Below are 16,850 nucleotides of genomic sequence, written 5' to 3' on the forward strand. Positions count from 1 at the left end.
CTGTTTCTCGTAATGAGTTTAACAGGGTTTGGATGGAGTTGCCCATCCCAGGACAGCTGTGGTCCAGAGAAAATGGCAGCATCACCTCAAATCCCGGGAGGGCAAGGTCTTAGCATAGGAGCTTAGCTGTGAGGTGGTTGAGCTACTAATAAATGCTTCAAGCTCTGAAGTTGTTGTTCCAGTGGTCTTAAGGTCTTTTAAAATGAAAGAAAAAAAGCACTGTTCATGTTCCTTGTTTACAGCCAGGAGGATATTTTGGTGATTGGCAGGATTTCTGGGAGAGAGGGAGGGAAGAGTCTGATGACCGTGTTGTACTGGGAGTAGGGTATAGGGCAGATCAGTGCAGTGATGCTCCTAAACTCAACTCACCCCTTTTCAGTGAAAGAAACAAAAAAAAGTTGTTGTCTAAGGTGCGTTCCTGGGATTAAAAAAAAAATGATGAGTATTTGCTAGAGTATGGGCTAGGCTTGGAAAGCTTTTACACTTCAGAATTTGCTTGTGGTGAGGAGGGAAAAACAAGTGCAGTCACTTTTCATCAGAGGTTAGAAATAGGATTTCTCAAGAACCTCTGTTGGCATCTGTGGTTTTCAATCTCTTTAAAAAGTGAAGAGGTAATATTTTCAGATGACACAGCTACTGAAGTTAGTGCTAATGAATTTGGTTACGTGGTTTTTGAGGAATTTCAAAAGGCTGCAGCAAGATCAAGTTATTCAGTAGCACCTCAGCAGATAAAATACCCCATGGATGTGTTTAGTATTGCATGCTGGAAGGAAAAATGTTTCAGCTATTCACTTACATTGATGAGATCTGAACTAACTCTGAGAAAAGCACTTAGCCATGTGTTATTGGGTGTGTCACCACTGGCAGGTGGGATTAATTGCATCTCAGCTCTCGTTTAGTAATGGAAGATCTAACCAAGTAAGAACAGGTGTGTCCAATGGCTACTAAATTGTTTAGCTATGACTCCTCTGCAAACCTTGTATGAACTCAGTGACTCTCAAGACCTCTCTGCTGGTTGGAATTGGCAATGGAATTTAAGAAGCTATTGGAGAAATGGGGGGGGGGGGGGGCTGATGGCATGGGTTAAACTTCAAGAACTTGGAGGAGGGCAGGAAAAATTTTAGAAATGGAAAAGTTGGTGTAGGAAATGGCATCCTTTGCTGTAGTGTAGGCAATGCCGCTGCAGGATGGTTTTGGGAATGTTGTGGTGAAGTTGGATATCACTGCAGCTCCACTGCTGAGGTTACTAGGCTCTAGTAGCATTTAGCAGGAGCACCTGGTGCAAAATAATCTTGTTCAGCATGAACCACTGCTGTAGATCATTTAAGCTCTGACTTTATGCTGAGCATCAGTTAAAGCTCTTTGGATTGATTTTTGAGAGAGTATGTGCCTATAAAGTCTCAAAACCACTCCCTTCCCTTTCCTGAAACTGGGATGGGGTGGGTGGTGACCTCAATACTTAGTAAAAGGAGCAAAATATTTTATAACATTGAAGAACTCAAACTATTAAGCCAGCAATGTAATTCTTTAATTTACTGTTGGATAATGCCCTAATAAGTTTTAAATATTCAGTACTCAAATGAATAAAAAAGTTTTCCATTTATATTTTTTGGGAGGGAGGAGATGGTCAACTTCATTACCCCATGGAAACCCTTATCCATCAAAAGTTGGCCATTAATTATCATGGGCAAGGACAGAAACTTCTCTTGACCATCCTGCCACTTGTCTTGGGAATGTGTAAGCCTGGAGCATACTTTTTTTACAGCACTGGCTGTTCTCTTGTACTTGCTCTGCAGCCTGAAAAGGCTGTAGCTCCCTGCGTGTTTGGTGAGGATCTGCAAGCAGGAGGAAGAGAGAAGCAGCAGGTGCTTCTTGTGAGCAGGAGAGGGATGGGGCATCTCCTTCATGCTGAAATCTGTTTCATTTAATCCCCAAATAGGCTCTTTTGAAGCACAGGTGTGCTTTATCGGTCACTGATGGCACTTGACAGTGGGCCTGTGAAATGTGGACCCCTGCTGCCAGGATGGGTCCCGGACCCTTGTGTGGGAAGCTTTGGACCTCGGGGTTCAGTGGGGTGGGGTCAGATGTTGATTCAGAGCTCTGATGTGTGGGCATCCAATGCATGGGGGCGGAGGAGCTGGACAGCTCGATGTGCTGTTCTGCAACTCCTGGCCCGGTGGGGCTTCTGTGACAAGGAGGAGAGGCTTTCCACTGCAGCTGCAGGTTTTGAGGGGTAAACAGGAGGAGAAACAAAAATATTAGTACAGTTCGTGCTTGATTGGGCTGTCCAGACTCTGAGTGATGGAAAGGGAGCAGATGCAACGTATCTGGTTTTAGTGGATCTGGCAGTCCTTGTCATGGAGCACAGCCCTTCCCCAGCCTTGCACGCTCAGCTGGATGCAGGACACCTATATGCTTCTGCCTTTAGACCACACTGTAGACCTGAATTTTATTTATTTATTCTTTCTTAATGCTTTCCCTTTGAGAGAGGGAGAATGGTGACTGTCTTGAGCAACGGTGGTGGTTTATCTGAGCAGTTTTCATAACAATAAACACTTATGTGTAACAAGAAAACCCTAACCCAGCATCCCCAAAGGTGTGCAGGTACCACTGTGAGATGATCACCTCTCTTCCAGTCTATGGTAGTGCAAGAGGACTTCAGATGTAGCGCGAGTATTAATGCTTTTCTCCCTTGCTCATGTGTTTGGATAGTTATTGGGAATAATGTTGATGCTGAAGATGTGCATAGTTATGCAGCTTGGGGGATGAAAGAAGTCTTAAAAACATGTTGTAAAGGGTGTGCTGATGTCTTTATTTGGAAAACAAACTTGGAGTTTAATTTTGAGTTGGAATTGAAGCATGAAGTAGTATCCATGCTGTTGAGGATGACACACATACAGAATCACTAAAGAAAGGGGGTTCCTTGAAAAAAAATCTTTTAATACCTTGACTTCAGCTGGGAGATTTTTAATTCCACATCCCACAGCCCCCTGCCCCCATTTGGACAAAGGAGTAGATGAAACCAAGGATTAAACCAACTCTGCCTACAAGTTTGTTACCAAGCTTTTGCTATTTTACCATTTTCTTTGACATAGGTGTGAAGGTACTCCCCCCCCCCCCCCCCACCCCCGCCATGTTTTGTTTGAGTACAGTTTTAAGATTCGCAGTTAATGGTGGCTATTAGGGTTGAGAGATTATCCGGGGAGCTGTTGTAGCACTTCATTCTTAGACTTGGAAGTGGGAACTGGGTGAATTAGTTGCTTTTAAAGGGGTTTAAAAGCAGTGTGGGGGAAAGGGAGAGCTCTAATTTTTCTGGGTGCTGAGCATCTGGGCCTGGAATACAAGCTCAACGATCTCATAACCAGGACTTACTGTTTTTTTTTTTGTTTTTTTTTTTTTTTTTAGTTTAGTGCTCATTTAAACACTATATGGAGACTATCCTATACAAATAGACTTGGCACATTTTCATGCTTGTTTGCTATAGAGATACAAATATTTAGGGAAACTTTGTTTAGCAAATAAATTAGTAAATCCACCTTTTTCAGCTGTAAAAATGTTTGTGTCAGAGGGACCTTGAAATATTGGAGGGAAGGAGTTGAATCTTGAGAAGAATTGATTACAAAAAAGATTTTCTGAATTGCAGTGTAATATATGACTGCAACTAGACAACACAATGATTTTCTTCTTCTGCATCTTCGTGCTTATAGCTTTAGCTGCTGAAGTTCATCTTATTTCCAAAGCTTATGGTATGTCCATGAAAAGGCTGGGAACAGTGTGGCTTTGTTTTCCCATGAGCTGGGGGAAAATAGATTACTCTTCAAGCAGTGAGTCTGGGGGAGGATATGCTCATGTTAGGCAATGTGGTTTAAATTTGAAGGCCATTACTATCTGGTTGCTTGGTTAATGAAGCAGTGAATAGTTTGTGTACTTAATGTTCCTGGGAGATTGAAATGCCCTTAAAAAGCCAATGTGTCCAACTGCCCTGTCTTTCTACAACATAAATTAAAATACAAAGTAACCAGACCTGGTTAGGCGATCAACTCAGTAATACTTGAGAAAATGAAGCAGTATGTGATCAGCATAGTGGCCATTTCTTTAGCAGTGAGCTTTGTGTGGGTAAAAAATACTTTGTGTACAAATTTTTAGCTGCACACTCTCCAACTTCTGTGTTTGTGGTTTTTTTTTTTCTTGGTTGTTCCTCCCCCGCTCACATTTACTTACCTTCAGTACTTAGGGAGTCTAGATAAAGAAAGACTGGGAGGAGGAAGGAAATTGTACTCTTGCAGCTGAAGTGAGAGGTAAGAGGCTAAGCATGAATGCATTCTAAAACTCCCTGAAGGTCTTTTCCCAGGTATCATCCAAAGTAAGCTCTGCTTACTCTAGCAGTATTTTACCAGAGTAATGCTGCACTTTGAAGTATAGGGAAAGCTGCTCCCTTATCCTCAGCAAAATCGGGTATTCCAGGGAATTCCAGGAATTCCTCCACCCTAAGTTGTCAACACTATCAGCTTGCTGTCTAGCATTGTACCTCTTCCCCACCCTCATCACTGTGTTTCAGAAATCAGAGTGCAGCTCTGGATTTCTTTATACACTTGTTAAAAGAAATGTACATTGCTGTTTTTTAATCGACTGAAAATTAACTTTTTACTGCTATCCTTAGCTTTCCAAAAAGTAATCGAGATAAAAAGTTCAAATAACTTCTTGCAGAAGTTATTTCTTCCAGCGTGATCTGGAAGTGATTATGTTACTGTTGGTATTGATTTAAGGCGTTCTCCTTGTCGTCTGTGTAAAACCTATTCGTGGGCCGATAGCCTTTTTTTTTTTTTTTTTTTTTTTTTTTTTTTTAATAGCAGCACTTTTCTTTGCATCAGCTTGTATAAGGAGACCTGAAATTAAACTATACTGGTTGTACTTGAGCATTTTTTTTTTCTTGTGTTAAGAAAATTCAGCAAGTATCTGAGTTGGCATGCTGGTAGTAGAAATGTTGAATGAGCTTAAAAATTACTTTTTTCCTGACTTTAAAGGAAATTAGAATATATGTTTCATAAAAGGGCTTTTTTCAGATAAAATAAGATTTTTATACTAATGCAAATAATCTACAGCAAAATATAGGGTCATCAGACCTTGGTGAAAAGAAACATGAGTGTGTGTGCAACTTGTCCATGCATTTGAAGTACTTCAAGTGTTCTTTTGTGGGAGTAGAAACTGCTAATGAAACCATTTACTAAAACTGCTCTCTAAGTCTTTGGAGGAGGAGGACATCCAAGAAGGTTGTCGCTGTCCATTTGTTCATCCAGAGGGAGGCTGTTATATCTGATATTGCTCCATTAACTTTGTATGTTAAAGCTTTTTTCCTGACAGTGTCATGAGAGGCTCATGAAATTTTTTGCAATGACTCAGGAAGGCATGGCTGTTAGTTTACTCTTTACAAACAAGAGCCAGTTGTGTTTCTCTTGCTGGAAAGCATTGCCCTATGGAAGTAAAGCTCATCTAAGAATTTGGTCTGTGCCCCATCATGTCCCACGTAGTTTCTGAACCCTTTGCTCTTCTGCTTGGATGGGTAGGGGGAAGAAGCTCTCCACAATAATGACAGTTCTTGTTAGTGTTATGGAAAAGGTCAACCAAAGAAGGAACCAGGATTCAAACATACATCTTCATCTCTCACAGTTTTTGGCTTCTGCAGTCAGATGTGACTCCGAAGATATCCCTGTCATGGAGTTGAGGAGATGCAAGACTTCCCTTCTAAAACTCAGCGAAGAGGCTCACATATAGGAAGCTGTATGTTATTAATCCCTCTGCTCACAGGGCTCTTTCTGTCCCACCCCTCCTGTTTTAGCAGTGTCAGGAATTGTATGCCATTCTGGGTGAAGTGACTTGAAATGTCTCCCAAGCAGATCTTGACAGCTGTTAGTTGTCCTTCTGCTTGTCTTGTGTTCATCTGCTGCTCTATGGTAACAAAATGCCTTGCATTGAAGACCAGTGATGAAGTCCTTGGTAAGCTTTTAATATCTCGCAACTCTTTATTTTCAAACGAAAAACATTATAGAGCAAGGCTTTTCACTTTTAATGTAGTGTGCAGTTCCGTAAGGAAAAGTTTGAGTGGGTTTGAAGGTAGAAGACAGTGTTGGTGTTCCATGTGTTTCTGATGAATGAAGATCCTTCCCTCACTGCTCCAGTGCGTTTACAGCATTTCCTTAACATGGACAGATCCTGGGTTTGACTTACTTTCTCCTTGCAGAGGCTCTCTTGGGGTGTCTGTAGATTGAAGGACCACAGGTAGGTTGGTCTGGGTTTGACCTACTACTAAATGTAAGGATTTAGTGAAAACAAAGCCTTGAGAGTGCTATATTGTTGTTTGAGACTTCACTTCACAAAGGCAGCAGCTTTACAGATGGGTTTATGTGGCTGTTTCTTCCTCTTTCACTGAAAAAATACTGTCAAAAGAGTCAGTATACATACTAAGGACCCTGAAAGCAGAGGGAGGAAGAAATATCTCAACCCTTACTTCATGGGCTGCCACTGATGGTCAACAAATCACTTGTAGTTTTGATGTGTGGTAGTTGCGTTACTAATTGAGTTACGAGAGTTACCTTCTAACTTCAAAAAAGGCTTTTTCATCAACTAGGGGTTCAACATTTTTAAAAACATGTCACTGCCTTAGCAGTACTAATCAGAAAATGAATTTTTAATAGTCTCTCTCCTGAGAAAAATACCTTCTGGTAGAGTTCATTTAGGCTTCACAGTGGTGTAGTGTGCCTGAAGAAAATATCATCACTTGGCATTCAGTGCAAATGGTTCAACTTATTTTCTGTGCAATCACCCTCTTTTAGGCAGTGCTGTTACTTAAGGAAATCTTCAGCTATTCTTGTGCTGCTGCAGAACCTGTGTGCGACTGGGGAGGGTGTGGTGTGATCTAACAAGTCATAAAATGTGCCTCTCCATGTGGTGCTTGAGGACGGGAGTTTTGTCCTCTAGTGTGCAAGATGCTTCTTGGGTGCTTGCTGGAAGGCTGCTTGCAGGGGTCTTCTTCCACAGTGACTTCACTGGCAATGTCCTCTGCAACAATCCAGGGCCTGATGAACCTACTTTTTGTGGAGTTAGTGGGTTTCTTGTTGCCTTGTCTGGACTTTGTTCTGTAAGTGTTTCTGCAGCTGTTCCTAATCCACGCTTTTTTTGCTTAAAGGCAGGTCTGAGTTCTTGAGCACCATGACCTCTGCCCACCTGGGAATAAAATGTATTTCTTTGCTTAGCTTCCATCAGGCTACTCAGTCTGTTCTTCACAGCACAGCTGCCTTGCTGCTCTACTGCTAACAAAGTGAATTAACTGCACATCCAGAATTACTAGGGTTCAGTTGCATTCCTGCCACTGGGAACCAGGCACTAACATTTAGCTTTTTACCATGCTGTATGGCCTGTGTTTCAAGACCAGTAGATAAGCTCAACAAATTAGAAGTCCCTGTGGAAGGTCTTTTAAACACATTAATTAACATTTAACTTTTTTTGTTTCCACTGGGGCTGTTGTAGGAAAACATGCTTTGTAGGAAACTCCTTTGATGTTATACTCTCTCAGTGGTATCCCAGGTGGTGTTCAGTCCCACTTCAGCGGCTATGTTGGTACCTTCTTTTAAATCCTTCCTTTACAAAGGAGCAGCAAAGTAATGCTGTCTCAGCCTGGAAATCTCCCTCTTATACAAAATGGTAAGGAAAGACTGTGCACTTTTTTTTTTTTTGCTTTTTCAGAGTTTTCTCTGTTCCTGGATGGGCAGCCTTTAGCCAGGGTAGAACGAGTTTTGATCTACAGGTAACTTTCCAAATCTAGGTTTGGTGTGGATACATTGAGGTGTTTTGGAGCCTGATGTAAAGCAGATTTGGCTCTGTTCTAGTCTGTGAATTAAACCAAGGGCTTCAGATTTTGCAGCTGCAAGTATTGAGAAGCCGGGAGTTAGTATTATCTTTGAAGAGTCAGCAGAGAGCATCCAGTTTCATTTTCTTTGTTCATGGTGTTCCAAAGTAATCTTATGGAGTTGCTTCTGTGGGAGACTGGTCATGCAAAGCCATGCTATCTTCTCAAGTGCATGTGGTTTTCTGCTAAGCTTGCTTTCTTTAGGCATAGTCACTGCATTTAGTAGTTCCTTGTCCTTCACGTGTCTCCAGACAGCACGTGTGGATGAACGTGAACTTGCACAATTGTATGTTTAATACACCTTTGCAATTACCATGAGCGTTTGCAGTTTGTGCAGTTTATTCTCTGAAGGCAGAGTTGAAGGCACATGCTGGCTGTTACTTGACAGTCGAGAACTGGAGTGCAATTCCCTCTCTGCTTAAAGAAAAATTTGGAAGAGCTTTGCTTCTGACTTTCCAAAACATATTTGAAACATAACTCAGTGGTAAGCTTTGTTTTGGAAATGGCCTAGCTCCAGCAATGGTTTTGTCAAGTCTGTTTATCCCAATTTCTTCCCTGGCTTAATAGGCTGAGAAAGTAAAACTGTTGTGTGAGTGGGTGGTTGAAAATGGTCCATATGGATATTGCTCTAACTTGTGTTTCATAAATAATGGTAGCTTGTGCATAAGCCTGTAATTGACTGAAAATGCATTAAAAGATAGCATGAAGGCATGTAAACCACTACTTAAAATCCATAACAGGAGTCTGTTGGGAGGAGGGAGAGATTTCTCCATGGGAGATGGGGAGGCAGGAGGAGTACAAACTGTGCAACCTTAAGCAGTGTGATTCAAATGTGCTAAAAGTTAGTTTTCTTAAATGTTTATTGAAGAATGCAAAACTGCTTAAATACTTGAGAAAAGAGAGCTGTCTTGTCTTCATTGGGGCCAGCTGATGGATGCTAATAGCAATGGTATTATTTCCAAATAGCTGTGGTGTTAATTATGGCCTGTGTCTGAAAAAAAATCTGTGGCTGGTGAGTGGGAGGTGGAAGGGCAGGGGCGGGAGGGAGATTAAACCATCAAAATTCCAGAGAATTCAGTATTTTGTGTAAGGAACATTGCTGGCCTCTCCATGGCTGTACAGCCAGCAGTGTGGGAGCTAGTCTGGAAGGTTGTCTTGCTCCCAGAGCTGCTGAACTTGCTGCTGCTCAGAGTGCTCCTATATAGTTGTATCACTTAATTTGTTCTTAATTAGGCTCAACAACGCAAGCTGTGTGTTTTTGATATCTAATTCAGATAGGAACAAAGCCAGGTGTTAGAACTGTTGTGGGCTATGAACACATGTGGAGGAGGAGGAGGGGTGAGTGGGGAAAGTGCTGCTTTTCAACAGGCGAGGGAAAAGGCTTCAAAGCATTACTTGATAATCAACTGCTAGTTTCTATTATGAGCAACGGAGCTGTTGAACTGGGTTGAGAGGCAGTGCTCTGGTGGGAGCTGGCATACCTCCCCTCCAGGAGCGCTGGGGCTGGAATGAGGGGTGTCTGGCATCTCACCCTTACCTGCGGACACCATCCAAAATAACTTTCATGCTGCCTTTGGCTGGGACCTTTTCAACTCTGGTCATTTGGGTTTGCTGAACTTCTTAAGCTGAAGCATTGCATATGCTTTGACTTTAGGTGTGCTAGTTGAAAGCGTGTGAAGGAAGGGCATTGAGCTGCTTGGAGGGTGAGGCTCCTAGGAGGGCATGCAGAAGGAAAACAGACCTCAGAAAAGGCTGTTAACATTCCTGCACGAACTATCCCATTTGCAAAATGCTTTTTATTTGAATTTTTTTCTTTTTGGTCACAAGTCAGTAAAATTGAGTTGTCCTTTAAATAAATGGTTTTGTAATTCTCACCAGATTATCTGATATTTAAATTTGTTTGCAAGGTACTGCACTACAATGCAATAAACTTATTTTCTTATTACAATAAGTCATGTGTTTTCCAATTGGCCAAATATCATATTTAAAGAAGCTGTAACTTCTTTTTTGTTTAGCTATTTAAACTTTTGCTTTGGAGTTTGGAAAAGACGACTAAAAATTACTTTCAGTCATTCTTCCATCCCCACATCTTCACCTCTGAAAAGATACAGTTGGAGCTGAATGTCAGGAATATTCCCTCCTACACCTCCTACTGTCAAATTAAAGTATCTGAGGGGAAATTAAAATGTAATGTGATTTGCTCTTTGTTTTGTCACTTTAAGTTGAATGCTATGAGAATGACTTGAAGGTGAATAAGATTTGTTGCTTTGTTGTGATTCATTTGGAGATGCCTTCTTACTCAAGAAATGTTCGTAAGAGATGTCTTGCCGTTTTGCCAAGGATGAGAAGTACTGCACTGAAAAATTAAATCGAAAGCTTTTTGGTGAATCTCCTCTGGCCTGCTGCTGCTACCAGCTCTGATCTTCTGGGGGCTGTGGTGGTGGAAGCTGCTTGCTTTGGTTATTACTGGATGATAGCAGTATCTCCAGCATGAGGAAAACCCCTGGGAAAACTTAACCTTATTGGGGCACCAGGGTCCCACAGTGAGTTGGAATGGGTGGAAATTGCCACATTTAAAGAGTGGTTATTACTGAAGTCGCTGTTGGTGGTGTCATTACGGACTATTGGTGACAAAATGATGGTTTCTTGGTAACTGCCATGCATTTTCCTGCTGGGAATAAAGGACAAAAGACAGCTTTTTTTTGTCTTCTCTGGATAAATACATTTTTCAGAACAATGTATGGTTGGTTTTTGTTTGTTGTTGTGTTGAGGTTTTTTTGTTTTGTTTGTTTTTTTTTCCTTGGGTAAACCTCCATTTTTGGGAGGAGGAAGGGGAGTGACCCCCCACTTTGCTCTTTCAGTTGGGGCACTGACTCGGTTTCACCCATACCTGTTCTGTATGGGTCACGGAGCAGCTTCTGGGCATTTGATACAAGCAGATGAACTTTCCAAGGATCCCAACCCACCATAACCCAGATCCTGCTTGTCTTGGTGCCGACAGTGGTGGCAGGAGGTAGCTTTGCAATCCAGATATGTGAATGAAATGGAGCCCTCCCCAAAATGGCCCATGGTGTCCTTGATCATCTGTGATCTGGCAGTGCTTGCCAAGTGTAAAGTGCCTTTTTAAAATGAACTTTTATTGTTTGTGCTGAAAAAGGACTTTGAGGCTTCCTGTGCAGATAGGACTTTTGTGTTGTACATGGGATCTTTCCAGTCCCTAGTGAATAAACACAGCTGGCTGTTTTGGGAAACGGACTTAACATCTTTGCATCAAAGCTGTACAAATAAGGCAGCAAGCTGTACTGAATTATTGGACGATGTTTTGTGACTTTTACACTGACTTAGGAGTGATCAAATGAAAAAAATGCATTTCTTACGAGGCTGCCTTCAGCCCTTGCAGGGGGAAATAAGCTTCCCCCTCCTCTGCCCTTTGGAAACATGACTGGAACAAGCAGCTTCGATGACTTATCAATGTTGGATTATCGTGCAATAATTTACTGGGCAGCCTTTTACTGTCCGGAGCCGCCCACACACACAAGTCAATGGTGCCTTTGTTCAGGAGCACTGGAAGAATGCATGATCTAATGGGGTGGTGGGAGTTCATCTTCATTCCAGCATGCTCAAGGCTGCGCTCATTCCCCCAGTGTCCCAAACCCGTTTCCTTCCTCTGTCCCTGTCTTAGTACAAGTGCCTAGAAAAAGCAACCCATGTTTATATCTCCATCAGGCTTTCTTAAAACCCAGGCGCCTGTCTGTGGTAAAGTTCTGCATGTCAAAATCTTTGGTTTGGTGGAACGTGGTTTATGATGAGATTGTGTTGAAATCCTTCAGGCTTTTTCTGACATATGTGCCTGAATCTCCAGGCTCTTAAGGTGAGGACAAGAAAATAAACCTAAGGTTTATTATTACTAGTTTGTGTTCCCATAAGAGCCACCACTCAGCATTAGAGAGCTGTCGTCCATGCTCCTGCATGGAGTTATTTCCCCAGTGAAGATTGTCAGGAAGTGGAAATCATTCATTTTCTTTCTTCAGATGCTGGATATTCCATTTGCTTGTGCAATACCAGTGCTCTTGTCTTCTTCCTCCTCCACAAGTTTTCCCAGAAAAGCTAGGGTGTAGTTGTAAAGGACATTTGCTCTAGAACTACAATAATTTCTTGCTTTGTCGTACGTTTGGCTTTTTCATGCACATGTGATGCAAGCAACATAACTTACCGCTTATGTGTCTTGCAGGTGTTGGACTGTTGTTGTTTAATAAAACTTTTTTATTGCAAAAGATCGAGTTGCTCAGGATGTTTCTCACTCTTCTCCCCTCCTTATGAACACTGTCCTGCTCTTGTTGCCTATCTGCATGTGGGAAAATCCTCTCCCATTCCATGGGATGGAATAATTCATTCTTCTTAAATATTCCCCTCTTGTCTGCAGCCCCTGTGCTCTAGGAAGGAAGCCTTCAGGAGGGTTTCTAGCATGGGAGGCTGAACAAAATATTGCAGTAGGTGAGAACTTGGAGTGGTTGGTTGACTCCAGAAGCAGTGATCAGTCTTGAACAAGATCTTGTGAAACTGCTGGCCTCTGTCTACTGACATCAACGTTTCCATCCCTTGCAATTTGCTGCTCATGTGAGGTTCCAGTATCTGTGCTACCCTTTGCATGTCGTGGTAGTGTAAGAGTGGAAGATGCTGCCTCCTGCTATGGCTGGTAGCTCTTTATTTGTTAGAGAGGAGCAGATGAGTGTTTATGTCTTGAAGCAGCAGAGTAAGCCTGTCTGCTTATAGCTGGTCCAGCACTGCATGGTGGGGAGAGTTGATGGTTCAAGAAAGGCAGAATTGAGGTAGTAGTAAGAACAAGATGGGCGAATGGCATGGAGCATGTTCCAGTCTAGTAAACTGGGACAGCTGTCCTTTATTCCTGAGAGTGATAGAGAAACAGGTCAGATGAGAGCAAAATGAAATGCCAGTGGTAGTTGCTTGCTCTCTGTCTTGTCACTGCAAAATGGAAATGAAATCCAGTCAAAAAGTAGTAAGTATGCTGGTATTTTTTACTAGTTTGTTTTCAATTCTTTTAACCTTTACTTAGAAATAGGTTGTCAGCAGGTATCTGTGTGAAAAAAGCTGCCTTGAAACAGGAGCCAACCAAAAGAGAAATGAAGTTTAACTATTTCAATACTGCTCAGTGAATTTTGCTGAAAATAAATCTGCAAAGGCTTGGGTCTTTGCCCAATACAATCTTCTCAGGTGGATTTTTTTTCCCTGGGCAGCAAAACTCAGTGGCCATATTCTAAAGCTCACTGCTGGGAGGTTGCACGGAAGGATAGTAGAGAGTGCAGAAAAGGTAGTGTGGTTTCTTCCTGCACGCAGGGGATGCGGGTGGACCAATAACGGAGGCGGTGAGTGTCGTCTGGGCTTATCTCATCCAGGCATCCGCTCACAATTCAGTGGTTGTAGTTGGCGTGCCAGCTGGCGGGACATTTTCCTGATGTAAATTATCCATCCGTTCTGAGGGTTCTGAATACAAGGAGGCCTTTTGTGTGTAGGGAAGAATTCCTAACTTGGGGAAAAGGGAGGAGTTTCTAAAGATCTAAATAGCATTTGCTTACATTTTTCCAGTCTATGGTTTTCAGCATGGCGCATTTCCTGGTGGACCTTGGGATACAGAATTGGGCGATAACGCTGCTGAGGGAGGGCTTTAATCGCTGATGACATCTGGCAGCTGTGGTCAGCCCAACAACGTGAGCAGGTTGCTGGGGAAGCGTCCCCTGCATCGACCAACACTGAACGTTTCCAGTGCCACTGCTGCCGCCTCGGCAGGCACCCAGATTTGCTTGCTTGGTTGAATCTGTAATTGCAATACTGTCTTGAAGGCTTATGCATGTGCTTGCTTACTCTAGAGAAAGATATTAGTGTTTTCTACATCGGCCTGAATTATCAAAAGGGACTGGTTATTTTGTCACCTTGTCACTTGCTGGTGAATGGCTTCACGCTTCAGAAAAGATGCAGTTTTAAAATGTGTGGCTCATGATTTTTGAGCTCTGGATGCTTTAAAGACAAGTCAGGTTGTGCTCCTGAAGTGCTGAGCTCATTGTTGCTAATTACCACATGTTGTCTTTCTACTAACAAACTTTTATAACAAACATCTGGAGTTCTTCCTACAAAACAGATCTGCCACTTCTCAGTACACAGAGGGAAATATTGTCTGATACTTGACGCTATCACACACTTCTAAGCCAAACTGAGATCAAAATAATTACCAGCTTCTAGGAACAGGAGAACAATGAGTTTTTGTCTTCCAGATGAAACGTTTAAAACTGCCTTTCACCTGTTATTTCGCCCTGCAAGACTTGAAAGCAGCCTAGGTGGCTTATCTTTCCTAGAAAAAGGCTCTGCAACCTTGAAGAGCCCTGCTAGCTGCGAGGCTGCTAAACACAGCTTCTGCGTTCAGTATGAACAGTGGGGAAATGCATTTCAACACTGTGTCAGCTGGTCTTGGGTAAACTGTATTGTTCCAGCAGTATTTACCCATGGCAAGCTGATACGGTGCTAGTGCACAGCCCAGCCGCTCTGTGTGCATTAACTGCATTCCTGTTTAATGCCATTAACAGGATTTCTCAAGTAGTTACGCTGCCAGCTGAAATAAATGTCTTTTTCACTTGGGTTGCTTGGTTGAGAGGGTTTTGAATGCATTTTCTTTGGCCTGCCATGTAAAACTGAAGATGAAAAAGGGAAGGCCCTTTTCATTTAGCACAAGGGATTTCTATGGAAAATGTTTTTGTGCTGCCCAGAATGCAGTTTGCATGTGTTGTGCCTTTAGCTGAGCTGGAATTTTTGCAAGGAGCTGTAGGAGACCTTGTCAGGAAACGGGGACTGTAATTCAGTTCTAGTGGAGAGGACAAAAAATAGTTCTTTTTCGGGACATGCAGGCTGTGACCTGGCCTTTCTGCTAGAGCAGAAGGTTGTGTGTGTGAAATGAGAGTACATGCCCGGCCCCCTCTTCATTCCCAGGATTCTTTTGAAGCATTTCCTCCCCAAAATCATCTTAATGAAGCCTGAACGCAGGGTTTTTGCTTCACGCTAGAGGAATGCAGTACTAGTAGAAGAAAACTAACCATCTCAAGTCAAAGTACCAGGGTATGCTTGACAATTCAGTTGACAAAATTTAATTGAATGTTCTTTATGCTGTTGGCTCTGGCTTATTTTTTTTTTCCCCTCTTGACTCATGGAATGGCTGCCTTTGCCTGATGTCTTCACTATTTTCCCTTGTCATGAAAATTGCCTAAAGAAATCCCACCAGGGCAGACTTTCAGCCTCATATTTTGGTTTATTTTAGCAGGTGAGCTCAAAGAAAACTTTCTCATTAAGCTGATGACAGTTTTGTTTGTGGTAAAACCCTGATAGTAGGTCTGGTTTTAGTTGCTGCCAGCCTGAGAACTTCAACACTTTCGATGGGCAAGTTGCATGTCAACATGTGTACTAGGGTTTTCCTGCAGAAGACTGAGGAGGCATTTGCTTCTGGGGCTACTTGCCTTTAGCTGGAAAAGATGAGGAGTATATCCTGGGTTTGTTTACCATGGGCCTGAAAAAGATATTTGTGCATGTCTGGCCTATTGGCTTGTGTCTGGTGTGCTCACCTTGAGTTTCTGCGTGTGCACGCTCTTCACCTCTGAAGCATACTTTGCCTTCAGTGAGGAGCTTTCTTCTTGAGAAGAAACCGTGTAGCAGGAGAAATGGGAAACCTGGGAGGGACTGACTTGTATGTGTGATGTCTGCTTCTTCTTGCCTTACATTGAGATTCATAAGAAAAATACTTCCAAATAAATGGAAACAGGGTTAATCTCTTGTGTTGGGCAGTCAGGTGTTGATCCTCAGGAGTTTCTAGCCCTCGTGGAAGCAGTTTGGCATTAGTAGTGTGATTGCTTCTTACTTGTCTTCTGTGTGTAATAAGATCTGGTAAAATAACTTGACCCCAAACCAACAGTGAGATAGTATTGAGCAAGAGCCACAGATTGTGAATGTCTGGCTTCCAGTTTTGTGCTTAGGTCATCCGTAACCTCACGTGATATAAATAGGAAAGGGTATTTTGTGGGAAGTACTGGGGGGGGTTGTATCTGTACAATGTCCCAGCTGTCTTGCATGTCATGCACAGATAGTACTTTTTGGTAGGTTGGGATATCGGCGGATTTCTTTGGCTTTAAACACAAGATTAGTCTCTTTTATCCTTGGGACATGTAGTTGTAAGTTTTTTCAGATGCTGTATGTCTTGATTTTTACTTAAATTTTTTTTTCTAGTATGTTGATTTCTGGACCCTTTGCCAAGCTTCTCTTGCTACTTTGGTGTTTCCAGCAGCCAGAAATGACAAAGGTTCCTCCCTTGTACTGGCTGGGCTCTGGGTGTGATGTGCCTAATGCAGGCTGGTCCCAGGATAACCAGTGGGTGGCCCATGAGCAAGAACCGTGGTTCATGACCTGATTCATTGCCATCAGGTTTTGTGTGTGTGCTTTGAGAGGCACACTGTTCTTGTTGCCTGGTGCCACCTGGTCTGCTTTAACTTGTGAAGTGAGCCACTCTTCAGCAGGTGTGAAGCCTCCTGTTAAAATTTAACACGGTGGAGTTAATTCATTTTACAAATTGAGGTTAAATCTGTGTGACTTCTACAGGCAGAAAAAAACCTGTTTCTCAATCAGTTGAAACTCTTCTAGTAGCGCTTTTTTTTTTTTTTTGTCAGCAAAGGGACCAGTGATGGCTGCAACCTCTACTTAGAGCAGTGGTTTTTTTGGAGGTGATGGGAGCGTAAAAGAGTGTGGCAGGGGCTAAACACCTGAGGTTTTGTTCCAGACAAACCTCACGTTGTTTTAGCAAGTTCCCTACGTGCACCAGGGTGTCCTGATCGTACATGGTCTGCTTGCTGAGGTGGAGCAAGAACAGCTGGTGTGCAGCTGTATGCATCCTCCTGGG

The 16,850-nt window shown here is 42.6% G+C and overlaps 1 protein-coding gene across 1 annotated transcript in view; it reads left to right on the forward strand.

Moving 5' to 3' along the window:
* LAMC1 (laminin subunit gamma 1) overlaps positions 1-16,850 on the forward strand; it is a 71,092-nt gene that overhangs the window by 25,912 nt on the left and 28,330 nt on the right. The window lies entirely within an intron of this gene.

The sequence above is a fragment of the Aquila chrysaetos genome, chromosome 12, assembly GCF_900496995.4.
Source record: "Aquila chrysaetos chrysaetos chromosome 12, bAquChr1.4, whole genome shotgun sequence".
Taxonomy (NCBI): domain Eukaryota; kingdom Metazoa; phylum Chordata; class Aves; order Accipitriformes; family Accipitridae; genus Aquila; species Aquila chrysaetos.